Genomic DNA, 16,006 nt, shown 5'->3' with positions numbered 1-16,006 from the left:
ATGTAGCTGTCTCTTGTGAGACTATGCCGGGGCCTAGCAAACACAGAAGTGGATGCTCACAGTCAGCTAATGGATGGATCACAGGGCTCCCAATGGAGGAGCTAGAGAAAGTAGCCAAGAAGCTAAAGGGATCTGCAACCCTATAGGCGGAACAACATTATGAACTAACCAGTACCCCGGAGCTCTTGACTCTAGCTACATATGTATCAAAAGATGGCCTAGTCGGCCATCACTGGAAAGAGAGGCCCATTGGACACGCAAACTTTATATGCCCCAGTACAGGGGAGCGCCAGGGCCAAAAAGGGGGAGTGGGTGGGTAGGGGATTGGTGGTGGGTGGGTATGGGGGACTTTTGGTATAGCATTGGAAATGTAAATGAGCTAAATACCTAATAAAAAATGGAAAAAAAAGTTTGTTGAGAGCTGGGTATGATGGTTCAGGCCCTTTATCTGCACTCAGAAGGCAGAGACAGTAGATCTCTGAGTTTGAAGCCAGCCTGGTCTACAGAGTAAGTTCCAGGACAGCCAGGGCTACCCAGAGAAAACCCTGTCTTGAAAAACAAAAACAAAACAACAAAATAAAACAAGCACAAACAAAATGTTTTTTTAAATTTCTTTCCTTCTTTCTTTCTTTCTTTCTTTCTTTCTTTCTTTCTTTCTTTCTTTCTTTCTTTCTTTCTTTCTTTCTTCTTTTAAAAGAATTATTTATTTATTCTATGTATATAAGTACATTGTAGCTGACTTCAGACATACCAGAAGAGGGCATCAGATCCTATTACAGATGGTTGTGAGTCACCATGTGGTTGCTGGGAATTGAACTCAGGACCACTGGAAGAACAGTCAGTGCTCTTAACCGCTGAGCCATCTCTCCAACCCCACAAAATGTTTTTTGAAACGAGATTTCATGATGTCACCCTGACTGTTCTGGCACTTGCTCTGTGGACCAGGCTGGACAGAAACTCACAGAGATCCACCTGACTGTGCCTCCTGGGTACTAGGATTCAGGGCAAACACCGCCTCACCGCTCCTGTTGTTGCTTAACAAAGTCTCAAGTATTTTTGTTGTGACATCACTGATGGGCAGAACCAGGTGACATTGGCTGATGAAACTGTCAGTCTTCTTTAGACAGGGAGAGAGAAGGGGGAGGGAGAAGAGAGAGGAGATTGAATTTAACAGCAAACACTGGCAGCAGCAATCTGGGCTTTGGTGCTCAGAGTCAGAATAGGAAGCTTAAAGCAGAGTGTTCGCCTGTGCCCCTGACACAGAGTAGAGTTTGTGAGAAGGCTTCTTGTAGTACCATTAGGGTCCTAGAAAAAGCTTGACTGTCAGTAAATAGTCAAGCATATTTAGTGTAAAGGGTCTAGTTAAATAAACAGGAGGAGTCTAGTAGGCCCAACATCTACATAGATGCGATAGCTCAAAGACCAGCGATCGATAGGCAGGACATTCTGTCTCTGCCATGACTGACACCAATGGGCAGGGCTGTACCCAATTCCCCTGCTCCTGGCCTGCTGAAACCCCCCACCGAGTGTAGTGTAGACTGTAATCAGAAGCCTGGCTCAGGGACCTTCAGGGAAGTCCTGCCCTCTCTGGTGCAGGCTTTACTAGAGCAGTGCAAGCCCCACTTCTCTGAATGTAGGTCAGAGAGTTGCAGCACAGTGGCTGGCACTTCAGATTTAACCACATTCTGCAAAGTGTGACACAAGGGTCAGGAGACAGAAGCCGGTCAAAGTATGATAAGGTTCGTATCCTGGGCAGAGTTTTCTTGGTCTTGTTTTGAAACCAACTACATTTCTCTCTCCACTTACCAAGGAACTGTGATACCAGCTATGTGACTAGTGACAGTTGCGTCTTGGAAGACAACAACCCAGAGTGGGACACTTTGAATCTCAGAAGTCTCACAGGGAAGTGGGTGATGTGTGACATCAATCCTAGCATTCAGGAGGCAGAGGCAGCTGATCTCTGTGAGCTCAAGGCCAACCGGGTCTACTAAGAAAGTTCCAGGAAATCCTGTCTCCAAAACCAAAAAAAAAAAAAAAAAAAAAAAAAAAAAACCCAGTCTTTTTCTCACTTCCTCCTGCCCTCTTGAGTCTTATGCTCCGTTTTGCTTCTGAAGCTAGAATTCTGACATTAGAATCTGTTTTTCTAAGAAGGGTCATAGATAAGGCTGGGAAGATGCTTCATTTGTTAAGAGCTCTTGTTGCTCTGCTGGAGGTCCTTGAGTGCCTAGGCCAGTCTGTTTACGACTTCTTGTAACTCCAGCTCCAGGGGATGCAATGCCCTTTTCTATATCCCTTGGGGCACTGGGACACATGTGGAATGCACAAACATAGATGCATAATAGCAGAGATACTGTCTGTCTATCTATCTATCTATCTATCTATCTATCTATCTATCTATCTATCTAATCTATCTGTCTGTCTATCTATCTATCTATCTATCTATCTATCTATCTATCTATCTAATCTATCTGTCTATCTATCTATCTATCTATCTATCTATCTATCTATCTATCTATCTATCTATCCTATCTAACTATTCTATCTTGGTTTTTCAAGACAGGGTTTCTCTGTGTAGTCCTGACTATCCTGGGAACTCACTCTGTAGACCAGGCTGGCCTCGAACTCAGAGATCTGACTGCCTCTGCCCAACAAGTGCTAGGATTAAAGGTGTGCACCACCACTGCCCAGCTTCTGAGCTACTTTTTATAAAGGAAGTTCATAGAAACCAGAGTCTGCTTTTCCCCCAAATAAGCCACAACACCTAGAATATTGCCTGAATTTCCCCTGGCTTTTTCTGTCTTTGAGCTGGCCAGAAAGAAAATGTTTCATCTCCCTTGTCTGATACCAGGTCATTATTGAGGCCTTGCCTCCCTAGCATAGCTGTAGCCATTTTGTTCCATGTCTGCCAGATATTTCATGTTGTTATAATATGCCTGCCAGTCATGGATGCAGAAAAATAATGACTCAGAGCAAGACCATGCTGATAGGGTACTGTTATGTTCCATATATTATGGGGGTGTGTTAATCTTAAGAAATTCCACAACTATAAACTTCACAAAGGAGCCATCAAATTAAAGATCACTATGAGCCATTATGTCGAAAAGGCTTGAGTCAGAGCTGACCACCCTGCAGCACTTCCAGCACCTGCATACGAGCTCATTGTGGGTTTTGCAGTTTTAGCCTTTATAAGTTGGCCCTGAGAAATGGCCAGCTCATAGCTTTGTTGTCCTGATTGATCAGTCTTGGGGTATGCATTCAATAAACCATTCTTGTTTAACTGAGGTCAGTGTTTGTGTGGTTTGTGGGGTGACTCCTGGACCCTAACAGTCATAAGACACCTATGTCATAATGGGTTCTGTCCTATGCCTGAGAAGAGAGAGTGCTATTCTGAGAAGCCAAGAGGGATCTAAAGAAGACACATCTTGCTGGGTTCCACTTGAATCACACCTTCTCTGTGCAATTGGAACTTCATTTTTAAGGTCTGGCCTCAAACTTGTATGTAGTCAAGGTTGACCTTGAACCCCTCATGTTTCTGTTTTCGTCTTTCCAGGGCTGGGATTACCAATGTGTGCCACCATATCTGACTGCATATAGACTTTGATTAAATTATTTGCTAGTCTTTTCTCTTGATAACTTGTCTTTTGTTAGAGATGGGCCATGTATTAATGACTTCTTTTACCTTGATAAAACTCCTTGACTGAGGCAATTTATAGAAGAAAGGGTTTATTTGGCTTATGGTTCCAGAGGGGTAAGATCCCACCCTGTCAGGAAGGTGTGGCTGCAAGCATTTATGTAAACAGCATGAAGCTGAGAGCTCATATTTCAACCACTAGCATCAACCAGAGAGAACGAACTATAGGTGGGGTTTAAACTTAAACTCAAAAGCCTGCCCCAGTGGCAAAGTTCCTCCATGAAGACCACACTTTCCAAATCTCCCTGTCTTAATCAGGGTTTCTATTCCTGCACAAACATCGTGAGCAAGAAGCAAGTTGGGGAGGAAAGGGTTTATTCAGCTTAAACTTCCATACTGCTGTTCACCAAGGAAGTCAGGACTGGAACTCAAGCAGGTCAGGAAGCAGGAGCTGATGCAGAGGCCATGTTCTTTACTGGCTTGCTTCCCCTGGCTTGCTCAGCCTTCTCTCTTATAGAACCCAAGACTACCAGCCCAGAGATGGCACCACCTGCAAGGGGCCTTTCCCCCTTGATCACTAATTGAGAAAATGCCTTACAGTTGGATCTCATGGAGGCATTTCCTCAATTGAAGCTCCTTTCTCTGTGATAACTCCAGCTGTGTCAAGTTGACACAAAACTAGCCAGTACACTTCCCAAAGGCACCACTGACTGGAGACCAATTGTTCAAATATATGAGACTGTGGGGGACATTCTCTTTCAGACCAACACAGGTGATGACCCTATGGCTAGTAAGTATTGACCCACTCTTTTATAGATTTATTGATTTTATTTTATAAGTATGAATGTCTTGCTTGCATGTGTGCCCCCCTATGAAGGTCAGAAGAGGGCGTCAGATCTCCTGGAACTAGAGTCACAGATGGTTATGATCCACCATGTAGATTCTAGAAACCATATGCTCCTTGGTTTCAGATGCTCTTTGCAAGAGCAACAAGTGCTCTTAACCAATGAGACTTCTCTCCAGCTTAAATGGATACCACTCTTATCTTCTCTTATAAATTCAATTAAATTCTAGCCCAGTGGTGGTAGTGACAGTAGGAGAGGGGCAGTAGCACATGCTTTTAATTCCAGCACTCTGGAGGCAGAGGCAGGTAGATCTCTGTGAGTTCAAGGCCAGCCTGATCTACAGAGCAAGTTTCCAGGACAGCCAGGACTATACAGAGAAACCTTGTCTTGAAAAAACAATTGAGGGCTGGAGAGATGACTCAGCCGTTAAGAGCACTGACTGCTCAACCTAAGGTACCGAGTTTGAATCCCAGCAACCACATGGTGGCTCACAACCATCTGTAATTGAAATCTGACGCCCTCTTCTGGTGTGTCTGAAGACAGCTACAATGTACTTACATATAATAATAAATCTTTGGACCAGAGCAAGCAGAGACGGTTCACAACCATCTGTACGGCTACACTGTACTCATACATAAAATAAATAACTCTTTAAAAAAAAAAGAAAATACAATTGAATAATTGATTGATTGATTAAATTCTGACCCTGTTTACCTAGAGTTAGGGTTAGATTTTATAAGTTAAAGGATTCAGTCTCACAAGACTACCCTCATTTGAGATGTAAGCCACAAATTGGGTGTACTTCTTCCCAGTGGACTACAAATCTGGGGGGTTCCATGGGCTCCCCTTATATTGGATAATTCATTAAAATGGCTCACAGAAATTAGGAGAAAATATCCTTTGTGTTCACTGCTGTCTTCCTAAGGAACAGCCAAATAGAAAAGATGCATGAGGTAAGCTGTAGCGGCCTGGGTCTTCCATGTCCTCTCTGGGAACGCTAACACGTTGGTTAGTTTTCTCATAACTATTACAGAATACATGGCAAATGGACTTGAAGGAAGAAGGACTCATTTTGTCTTACAGTTCAGAGGAATGCAAATAGTCACAGAGGGGGAGCCATGGCTGAGCTACACTGTCTAGCTTTATGTCAACTTGACACAAGCTAGAGTCATCGGAGAGGAAGGAATGGTAGTTGAGAAAATGCCTCCTTAAGGTTAGGCTGTAGGACAAGCCTGTGGAACATTTAATCCGTGATTGATTGCAGAGGGCCCAGCCCGTTGTGGGTGATGCCATCCCTTGCCTGGTCATCCTGGGTTCTATAAGAAAGCGGAGAGGAAGCCAGTAAGCAGCACCCCTCCATGGCATCTGCATCAGCTCCTGCCTCCAGGATCCTGTCCTGTTTGACTTCCCGTCCTGACTTCCTTCAATGATGAACAGTAATGTGGAAGTGCAAGTCAATAAACCCTTTCCTCCCCCAAGCTGCTTTTTGGTCATGGTGTTTCTCTGCAGCAATAGAAACCCTGACTGAGATGGCAGCCAAGAAGCAGCAGGGGGCACATGCTGAAGTCAGCTCCCTGTCTCAATTTTCCTTTTCACCTGTCCCAGGGCTCCACTCTGTGAGATGGTGCTGCCCCCATTTGGAATAGATTTTCTTTTCTCAGTTAAACCTCTCTGGAACCATGCCTTCAACAGAAATGACCAGAGGTGTGTCTCCTAGGTGATTCTTAGCCCTGCCAAGTTGACGATGAAGATCAGCCATCCCAGCCGCTTTCTGAGAACATCAGTGTGTACACCGATCAACTGAAACACACCAATACCCCATTTCTTCAGGGTTTTGACAAAGTACCTTTAAGTATCATTTGTTAAATCATTGCCCATTGAGGACTGGACTCAACTTTCAGTCCCTTCCCTTTCCCCAGAGGTTGAGGAATGGGGCTGTGGTACTTCAAGTAAAAGTGAGCCCCATATTTGAATGCTTGATCACTAGGGAGTGGTACTACTTGAGAAAGATTAGGAGGTCTGGCCTTGATGGAGTAGATGTGTTCTTGTTGGAGGAAGTATGTCATTGGGGGGTGGGCTTTGGGTTTCAAATGCTCAAGCCAGGCCCAGTGTCACTCTCTTCTCCTGCCTTCAGGTCCAGATTTAGAAATCTAGGCTCCTTCTGCAGCATCATGTCTGCTTGTGTGCTGCCATGCTTCCTGCTATTACAATAATGAACTAAAGCTCTGAATTGTAAGCCAGCCCCAATTTAACGTTTTCCTTTGTAAAAATTGCTGTGGTCATGGTGTCTCTTCACAGCAATAGAGAACATTGACTAAAACAAGGGTTGAAAAATAATTTTTTTTATTTGTTTTTTTTTTTCAGACAGGGTTCCTCTGTGTAGCTCTGGATGTCCCAGAACTCTCTCTGTAGACCAGGCTGGCCTGGGACTCACAAGAGATCCCCTGTTTCTGCTTCCCCAGCGCTAGGAACAAAGGCATGGACCATCACTGCCTGTCAGGGGATGACATTTCTAGTCCCTTACATTCCTGGCTGAGTTTCCTGATAAGTAGCTCCAATCCTGAATCTTTTGAGCATTCCCCCACCATTATTATCTGCCACACCACCTCCAGTAGGATCTGTGTGACAAGTTCCACAGACTGAGGCGATTGACCTCAAAAGGGGGAGGCCTCCTGGAGCCGGTTGTGGAACTCTTCGTCAGAGAAAAAATATTGAGCTGTAGTTCTCATGGCAATCTATCTGTTTTATTTTCTCTTATTCTTTTTCTTATTTACAAGTTCCTGGTAGCCTAGGCCAAGATCTTGAGGGAGAATAATGGGTAAGAAACCATTCCTAGAGAAGGGGCCACTAACATGACCTTATCCCCGGGGAAACCAACGCTTTACTTTCTAAATCATTTACAAAACTATTATGATAAAAACTTTCCCAACAATAAAATTTCATATGGCTACATGTGTGTCATCAGAGGTGGATTTTGGTATATGGTAAAGAAAGCCTTAATTAGAAAGAATTAAAATAGCTTGAATTTATACATTGAAGATTTATAAAAAAATCAGGCACTCGATGATAAATAATAATTGACCATGGGGCTAGAGAGTTAGTTCAGTGGTTACGAGCACTGACTGTTAAAGATTTATTAACCTGCTCCTGGAAATATGCCACTAGCCTTAGACGACAGCCCCCACTGAATACATCCTTTTAGAATTACTATATTTTGATGATTTATAATGATGTTACCTGTTCTGTTCGTGATTCACTGAATACATAGTTTCAGAGTTGTAATGCTTGGATGATTTTTGTGCTTTACTGTGTCAAATGATTTTTGTTGGTATTTGTGATTGTCTCACTGGATATAGTTTCTAAGAGATAGAATGTTTGGTTTTTTTAATGTACAAAATCCCCTGCTTGAGAGCTGCAAAAGACACTCAGTTTCAAACTGCCTCTATGTTTGTTTCTGTTTGTCACCACCAAATCCTTACTCACCTAGCTTGGAGGACCTTCATTCCAGGGACCCCTATACCCAACTGGGGTGGTCCGTGGCAATTATCAAATAAAAAGCTCATCACTCAGGAGACTCCAAAGGCTTTGGGTTCTGGGCCAGGAACCAGGGAGAAAGACGATATTGTAGCCCCCAGTTGAACTGAGAGCAGGCGCTCTCCTTCAGAGGTAACCAGGTCACAGAGGAGGAGCATTGAACTTGTAGGAAAGGCAGTGGTTCTCAAACTGTGGTGCGTTTAGAATCTTCTGGGAAGCTTATTAAAATATAGATTATTGGGCCTGACTCAGTAGTCTTAGCAGTGAGGCTCAGATGTGCCAGAGCATGTATCTTTAATAAGATGGGATGGGCTAGAACATTTATATTAATAACCTCAATAATTCACAGTGAATGTCCCATGTCACTGAAGTCTGAGGACAGAGAGGTAAGCATAGTTTTGAGCCTCCTGAAATTGCCCAGGAGAAAAACATCTTTAGACCCTGGAGATTCTCTGTTGGAACTTCGACATTCAGAAAACTAATCAGAACTTACATCTGTATGTGGCTTTTCAGTGAAGGTGAGGTTGTTATTTCATAGCTGAGAAAACTGAGGCCCAGGGAAGGCTGGGGTCAGAGGTATGGCTGGTGTCAACACTCAGGCATGCCTCGCTCCGGTGCGTTCCTCTAAACAGTACTGACTGGCAAGGGAAGGTGTCGAGCTGGGACAACTTGGTTTTGAGCTGAGTCTCTGCTGAGTCTCTGTAGCCTCTGTGCAGCGTGAGTCCTTCCAGAATCCCCAGAGCTGAAGTAATGGCACTGTCAAAGCCACTGTGTGCTACCACATGGGAAAAGCCTCTGCTTCCAGAATCCACTTCCCCAAGCAGCTACTTCCCCAGAAACGACCCAAGAAATCAATAGTCTTGATCAGTATCCTGGCACGGTACGCTGATCTTAGATTCTAGAGAGCGAGAGAGCGAGAGAGAGAGAGAGAGAGAGAGAGAGAGAGAGAGAGAGAGAGAGAGAAAGAGAAAAGTTGATATGACCTTCTTTCGACTTCCTGTGTACCTTAGAACTATTTGCAGGGCCAAGCAGAGAAGGCCTGGTTGGACAGCAGCTTTTCTGCTCATTGCTGGAGTTGTCAGACAGATTGCAATAAAAACAAAACAGCCTGGTCTACAAAGTGAGTTCCAGGACAGCCAGGACTATACAGAGAAACCCTGTCTCGAAAACCAAAACCAAAACCAAACCAAACCATACATCACTAGGCACTGAGAGGTGGCTCAGTGGATTTAAGAACACCTGCTTCTCTTGCAAAGGACCTGAGTTCAGTTCCCAGAATACGTATGGAGGCCCACAACCATTTGTAACTCCAGTTGCAGGGGATATACGGCCTCTGCAGGAATTGTATTCATGTGATGCACAAGATACACACGTAAGCTAGACACTCACACACATAGAATAAAAAGAATTATTTCTATCATTAAATAAATTATTTTTAAGTAAAAATAAAAATAAAGAAAAAAATTTTAAGAATTTAGAGCTGGGCAATGGTGACTCACACCTTTAATTTCAGCATTCTAGAGGCAGAGGCAGGCAGATTCGAGGTTAAGGACAGCCTGGGCTACACAGAGTAGTCTTGTCTCTAAAAACAAAACAAAACAAAACAAAACAAAACAAAACAAAAAAAACAAAACATACAAAAGGAAGGAAGAAAAGGAGCACAGGCATTTTTTTTGATTTTTGGTTTATTTTTTACTTTATTTTATTTTTTATTTCACAAATTTTGGTGTCATCCTTGCTTAGGGCCCACGCAAATCTTCTTTGTATGGTTGGTTCTGACTTTATTGAATCCAAATATGAATCAAGGGGAAATCAAGGCAAGAAAAGGCTCCCTTCCCTCTCTGATGGCTATTCTTGGTTGTCAACTTGACTACATCGGAATTAACTAAGAGCCAAGTGGCTGGATGTACCTGAAGGGGATTTTTTTTTTAAGATCTATTTATTTATTATGTATACGGTACTTGTCTGCATGTATCTCTGTGGGTCAGAAGAGGACACTAGATCTCATTATGGGTGGTTGTGAGCCACCATGTGGTTGCTGGGAATTGAACTCAGGACCTCTGAAAGAGCAGTCAGTGCTCTTAACCTCTGAGCCATCTCTTTAGCCCAGGATTTTAAAAAATTAATTATATCATTTGAAACATGAAAACCTACCCTAAATTCAGATCTTTTGAGATGGGAAGATCCATCTTTAATTCCTGTGGCAGCCTATGTAAAGGACACGGAAGAAGGAAATGATTGCTGTTCCCCGGCTTGCGTACCCCATTGCTGGCAAGTTCACCCCTTCACTGGCATTAGAGTCTAATTATTTAAGAGTCCAACATATACTGAAGACCAGCTGACACATCCAATGTTGTGGACTGAACAACTGCTGAGTTCTTGGACTTTCCAATGGGAGGCAGCCATTGTTGGAATAGTTAGACCATAATTTATAATTAGTTATAATTAGTGGATTAGTTATAATCCACTCCTATAAATCTCATTCTATTTTTTGTTGTTGTTATTGTTTTTGAGGCAGAATTCTCTGTGTAACCCTGGCTTCCTGTAACTCACTCTGTAGACAAGCCTGGCTTTGAACTCACAGAGATCTGTCTACCTTTGCCTCCAGAGTGTTGGGATTAAAGGCATGAGCCACCATGTCAGGCTACATAAACCCCATTCATATACATACTTACATACATACAAACATACATAATACAGATATAGATGCAGATATATACATATAGAGATGCAGATAGAGATAGATAGATAGATAGATAGATAGATAGATAGATAGATAGATAGATTCATTCTATCAGTTCTGTGTCTCTAGAGACCCTGACTACTATGCCCACACACTCTTTGTATCCTGTGCTGGTTCAGAGCATAGCATCTGCAGCAGTTAACACACAGCCCCAGCATTACTCATGGGACACTGATCCCTGCCAGTTACAGACTCACTCTGTCCTCATCTCTGTGGACCCTAAGCCCATGCTTTGTCCTCCATTGGTTCCTCCCTATTGGTCCACCACAGCCTCTACAGTGGGGCCTTTCTGTTGAGACTTTTCATTAGTTTTTAGACTGCAGTGGCCTCCCAATAGCCTCCTATAGCCCCTCTCCTCACGGCCACAGAATGTCTTCCCTAAAATACTAATATAATCATATGACTTGCCTCAATAAAGCCCTTTAAGACCAGGGATGTAGCTCAGATGGTAAACTGCTTGTCTAAAGTGTGTGAAGATCTGGGTTTGATCCCCCGTGCTATATAAACCAGGAGTAATGACACATACTAGTACTTTCAGCCCTGAAGAAGAGGCAGAGGATCAGAAGTTCAATGCTGTTTTCTGCTACATAGTGAGTTTGAGGCTGGGCTGGGCTACATGAGACTCTGTGTCCAATACAGCAACAGTAACAGCATCCTGCACCCCACACTAAATACCCCTTAAAAGCTTCCTGTTTTCTATAGGATAAACTTGAAACCGACTTCTATAGGAAAAAAATATTTAGGATGTCACAAATTCTCCTTGCTGTGAACAGATGAAAGTGTGTATGTGTCTTTCCACAATGCTATAAATTCACAAGGTGTAGCAGTTTTCATGAACTCAGTTTGTCAGACAAGCAGGCCTACTTTGGTAATCTGGCTAAGGCCAATGAAAGTTCTTTTATACTAATCTTAATTAGTGCTGTTAATTCTCATAACACACAGTAACTATGCTTTGTATACATGCAGTTTCTAGAATGAATGCAAGTAAAGCAGGCTATAACAGAGCTCAAGAGGTTTTGGAAGAGGAAGGTGAGCAGAGTGATGTTGATAAGGTAGTAAACTCAGAGCCAGGAAGAGGTCGCTGTAGAGAAAGAGGCCCTGGGAGTCAGGATCAAAGCCCCCTGTGTCATTTTCAAGTGATCATCTGAAACAAAAAGGAACAAACAGCTTGCCACTCAGTAACTCAGTGTTTCTCCACCTTCATGAGAACCACTGCAGTAACTGTTCCCACTGTAGCAACAATCTCTCCAGTAGCCACATAGTAGCTACATATTCCGTTCTGTTTGATATTTGTAACTAGAGAAGGTAGAGGCCAGGAAATGAAGCCGTTATTTACTGGAGTCAAACAACCATGACCCTGCCAAGGCTTTCTGAGCAGAGAGGCTTGAAAACCATAGGGAACAACCAAATGAATCTATGTACAGATTTTTAGAGAGAGAGAGCACATAGACATAAGAGAACCACTCCACACAGAGCTCTGGGGGCTGAGGATGCATGTAGCTCAGGTGGTAAACTGCTTGCCTAGCATGCATGAAGCCCTGGGTTCCACCCTCAGCATCATCAAAACCAAGCACGGTGGTCCACATCTGTAACACTCCCACTCTGGAAGTAGAAGAAGGAGGTCCAGACATTGGAGGAGTCTTTCTCTCAATAGTACATGCTATATGCAGGTACAGAAATATCACACTGAACTGGGTGTGGTGGCACATCTGCTGACCCCGGCACTTGAGAGACAAAGGCAGGCAGATCTCTGTGAGTTTGAGGTTAGCCTGGTCTACAGACTATGTTTCAGGACAGTAAGAGCTACACAGAGAAACCCTGTCTCAAAACAAACAGGCAAAAAGAAAAAAGAAAGAAAGAAAACGAAATGACACACTGAACTCAGTTAATATGTACAACTAACTCATATGATAAAGATTGTTTTGTTTTGTTTTGTTTTGTTTTGTTTTGTTTTGTTTTGAGACAGGGTTTCTCTGTGTAGCCCTGGCTTGTCCTGGAACTCACTCTGTAGACTAGGCTGGTTTTGAACACAGAGATTCGCCTGCCTCTGCCTCCTAAGTGCTGGGAATAAAGGTGTGCGCCACAACTGCCTCCCAGCACAAATTGTTTTTTTTTGGAAAATGTAACACAAGTTCATTCCATGAAAAATGTTCACAGTCATCCCATGAAAGGAGAAAACGAACACTCTTTAATGAAGATTCTATTTCACTCTTAAATGATCAGAAGTACTGAGCTGTTAGGAAGGATATCAAGATACTTAAACTGATTCTTCTGTTATGAACATATCTAACACAATGTCATGGACGGTGTTGTATAGGTGTTGCGCAGTACTACTCAGCCAGGCGGTGGTGGCGCACGCCTTTAATCCCAGCACTCGGGAGGCAGAGGCAGGCGGATTTCTGAGTTCGAGGCCAGCCTGGTCTACAAAGTGAGTTCCAGGACAGCCAGGGCTATACAGAGAAACCCTGTCTCAAAAAAACAAAAACAAAAACAAAACAGAGAGAGAGAGAGAGACCAGTACTGGCACAGAGTGGCTCACGGATGCCTGTAACTCCAGCTCTAGAGGATATGACCTGTAAATGTAACTTTTATTCTCCTATAGTAATTGTATCTGAGGCTTACTTTCTGCATCTACGAACCTAGGCCTAGTCCTGGAAGCTTCTAGCCTCCGTACAATCTTATCTAGGCCTAGAATGTTTTCAGCCTCTTAGTCTTGGACTGAATAAGCTTCACCCTTCCTAATTCTTTCTGAACTTTCTGAGTTAAATTGGTTCAGCTCAGCTCTTCTGGCTCAAACTCCTCTCTAAGCTGACTGATTCAATACAGCTTCTCTTGACTTCTCCTGAATGAATTGCTCTGCTTGGCCTCATACTAACTTTGGCGATCTGTTCTAATCTTCTGGCTCCTTCTCATTCCCTGGACCATTCTGTCTTTACCTGTGTCTAGCTTGTTCTCTCTTCAACCTGTCTCTGTACAACTGTCCCAGTAAAACTCCCTCCTTCCTCTCTCCTCTTCTCTCTCTCTCTCTCTCTCTCTCTCTCTCTCTCTCTGTGCTCTCTTAAGTAGCTTCCCATTAGTCTCTGTTCTTGTGAGAGTTGGGCGCATCCTATTCTGTCAAATCTTTCTCTGATTCATCACTTTTTCTGCTACTCAATTAGACATCACTTTCAAACATGGGTGCTCCCTTCTACAAACTAACGTTACCTTCATTGTTTGGGATGAAAGGTGTGTGCTAAGGCTGAGACACACCAGAACTAGAAACAATTTTTTTTTCAGTAAATAACACAATTTCAGAATTCACAGTGTAATCAAACATCCTGCCACAATGACCTCTGAGGGCACCTGCACTCATGTCCACAGAACACAAATATATGCATGTATACATAAATATAATTTAACATAAATCTTTTAAACAAAGGAAAGTAAAGGAACTGGAGAGATGGTTCAGCAATTAATAGGAGCACCGGCTGGTCTTCAGAGGACCAGGGTTCAATTCCCAGCACCCACATGAGCTTACAATTGTCTGTAACTCCAGTCTGGCCTCTGCAGGCATTGTGCACATGTAGTACGTAGATTTATATGAATGCCAAACACTAAGGCACATAAAATAAACACAGCATTGATAGATGTGGTGCCTGCCTGAGTTTGTGTCATCACACTGCTGCCCTAGCCTTTTGACTCCACACTAAAGGAATGTGGGTCTAAGAGACACATTTTCTCTCCCCTGTCCCTTGTCTGTGTGTTTGTAGGGCCTGGAAGCAGTTTAAGAACAATTCAGTTGCCATGGTAAGCCCTTCCCCTAAGAACTAAGTAACGATTGAGAGCTGTTATAATTTACTATTATTATTTTATTTGCTTCCTCTTCCCATTTATCTGCTTCAGTTTCCCTTTTTAGCTTTTTAATCTCCTCTGGGGGGAAAATGTGCGTCATTGCAAAATGGGATTCAGCAGTGATGGTGAAATTGTGTGGGTTTTTCTCCCCGGAGAAAATAGTTACTGTAATTTTGTATTTGGGGCCGCACGCCCTAGAAGCACCTGACTGCGATCTCACAGCAAAGGCTGTTTTTAAACCTGGTGATAGACCTCAGTCTCTGGAGTTCAGGTAAAATGGGAGTGGAGTCATCTTATGCAGGGAGGGTTTGTGAATGGTCATGTCACTTCTATAGTCAGCACCACACTATTCAAGTCATCTATCAGGCTAATGCTAAAACATAGTTAAGTTTCAAACCCGTGACAAGCAGCTGAGATGCCTATTTAACATATCAAAGCAGACCTAGTCTTTGGGTTCTCCCAGCATCCCTCAGTCCCTATCTGTTAAGTATGGCTGGCATAACTGGTCCTCTATCCTGAACTCTCCCGCCCAGAGGCTGGGCTGCCATGCCCCAGAGACTCTTCCCTATAGAATCCAGACATTTTGGTTACCCACCTCGTTGTTTATGTTTGGCCTCCTAGCTTCTGTACTAGTCTCCCTTCTCTCCTTCCTCTCCTCCTCTCCCTACAGGGTTTAGGGTTGTGACCTCGCTGGATGGTCCCAGATATACCTCTAACTCTGGCTATGCTCTCCCACATACCTATAATAAGCTTTCTCCTTTGCCCTACCTAGGAGCAGTCATGTCCTTTTCTGCCCTTCTTACTTCTTTTTTCATTCAAGCATAAAAATCTATCCATCATTGTTACTGTTTTGTTTTTGAAACAGAGTTAGTCTAGTCTGAAAGTTTTCATCCTCCTGTCTCTATCTCCCAAGCCCTGAGATTACAGGTATACGATGTTTCTCTTGGGAAAATGGCAAACTTTAAAAGTGGTTTTATAGCAGACACGAGTTGTGCAGGTGTAGCAAAAGCACCTAAGGGCCTGCATATCATGGCTTTGCTATTCATGGACTTGTGGTACCCAAAGGCCCCAAGATAGTTAAATACCATTAAAGAGAAAAGAGACTCTCACACCAAACTGGTATTGAGAAGTAAGTAAATACATCCAATTTGTGTCAAGAAACAAGTGTGCTCCAGCCACATCCTCGAAAGACCAGGGAACCTGACTGAGCCACGTGTGCTCGAAGCCAGAGGCTGGCCGTGTGTCCCTGCAGGGCAACCTTTACTACTCTTATTTTTCAAAACCAGAACGCTCTCATTTTCTAAGGCGATTGTGGACTGGCAGGGGTTTTGTTATTTTTAGTTTTCCATCTTTTCTAGAATGAATGACTGTGCCTGTGATCAAGGTCTCCCTCATTTTCTTTACATACATCTTCCATCGATC

At 43.3% G+C, this 16,006-nt stretch overlaps 1 non-coding gene across 1 annotated transcript; it reads right to left on the bottom strand.

The window, feature by feature from the left end:
* Window positions 1-9,708: 9,708 nt before the first annotated feature.
* Gm23125 lies at window positions 9,709-9,814 on the bottom strand. The gene has a single exon (XR_003952484.1). It is a non-coding gene; the product is annotated as a U6 spliceosomal RNA (small nuclear RNA).
* Window positions 9,815-16,006: the final 6,192 nt, after the last annotated feature.

The sequence above is a fragment of the Mus musculus genome, chromosome 17 (genome assembly GCF_000001635.26).
Source record: "Mus musculus strain C57BL/6J chromosome 17, GRCm38.p6 C57BL/6J".
Taxonomy (NCBI): domain Eukaryota; kingdom Metazoa; phylum Chordata; class Mammalia; order Rodentia; family Muridae; genus Mus; species Mus musculus.
Note: the sequence above shows the minus strand (reverse complement) of the source record. Positions and strands in the feature narration are given on the sequence as shown.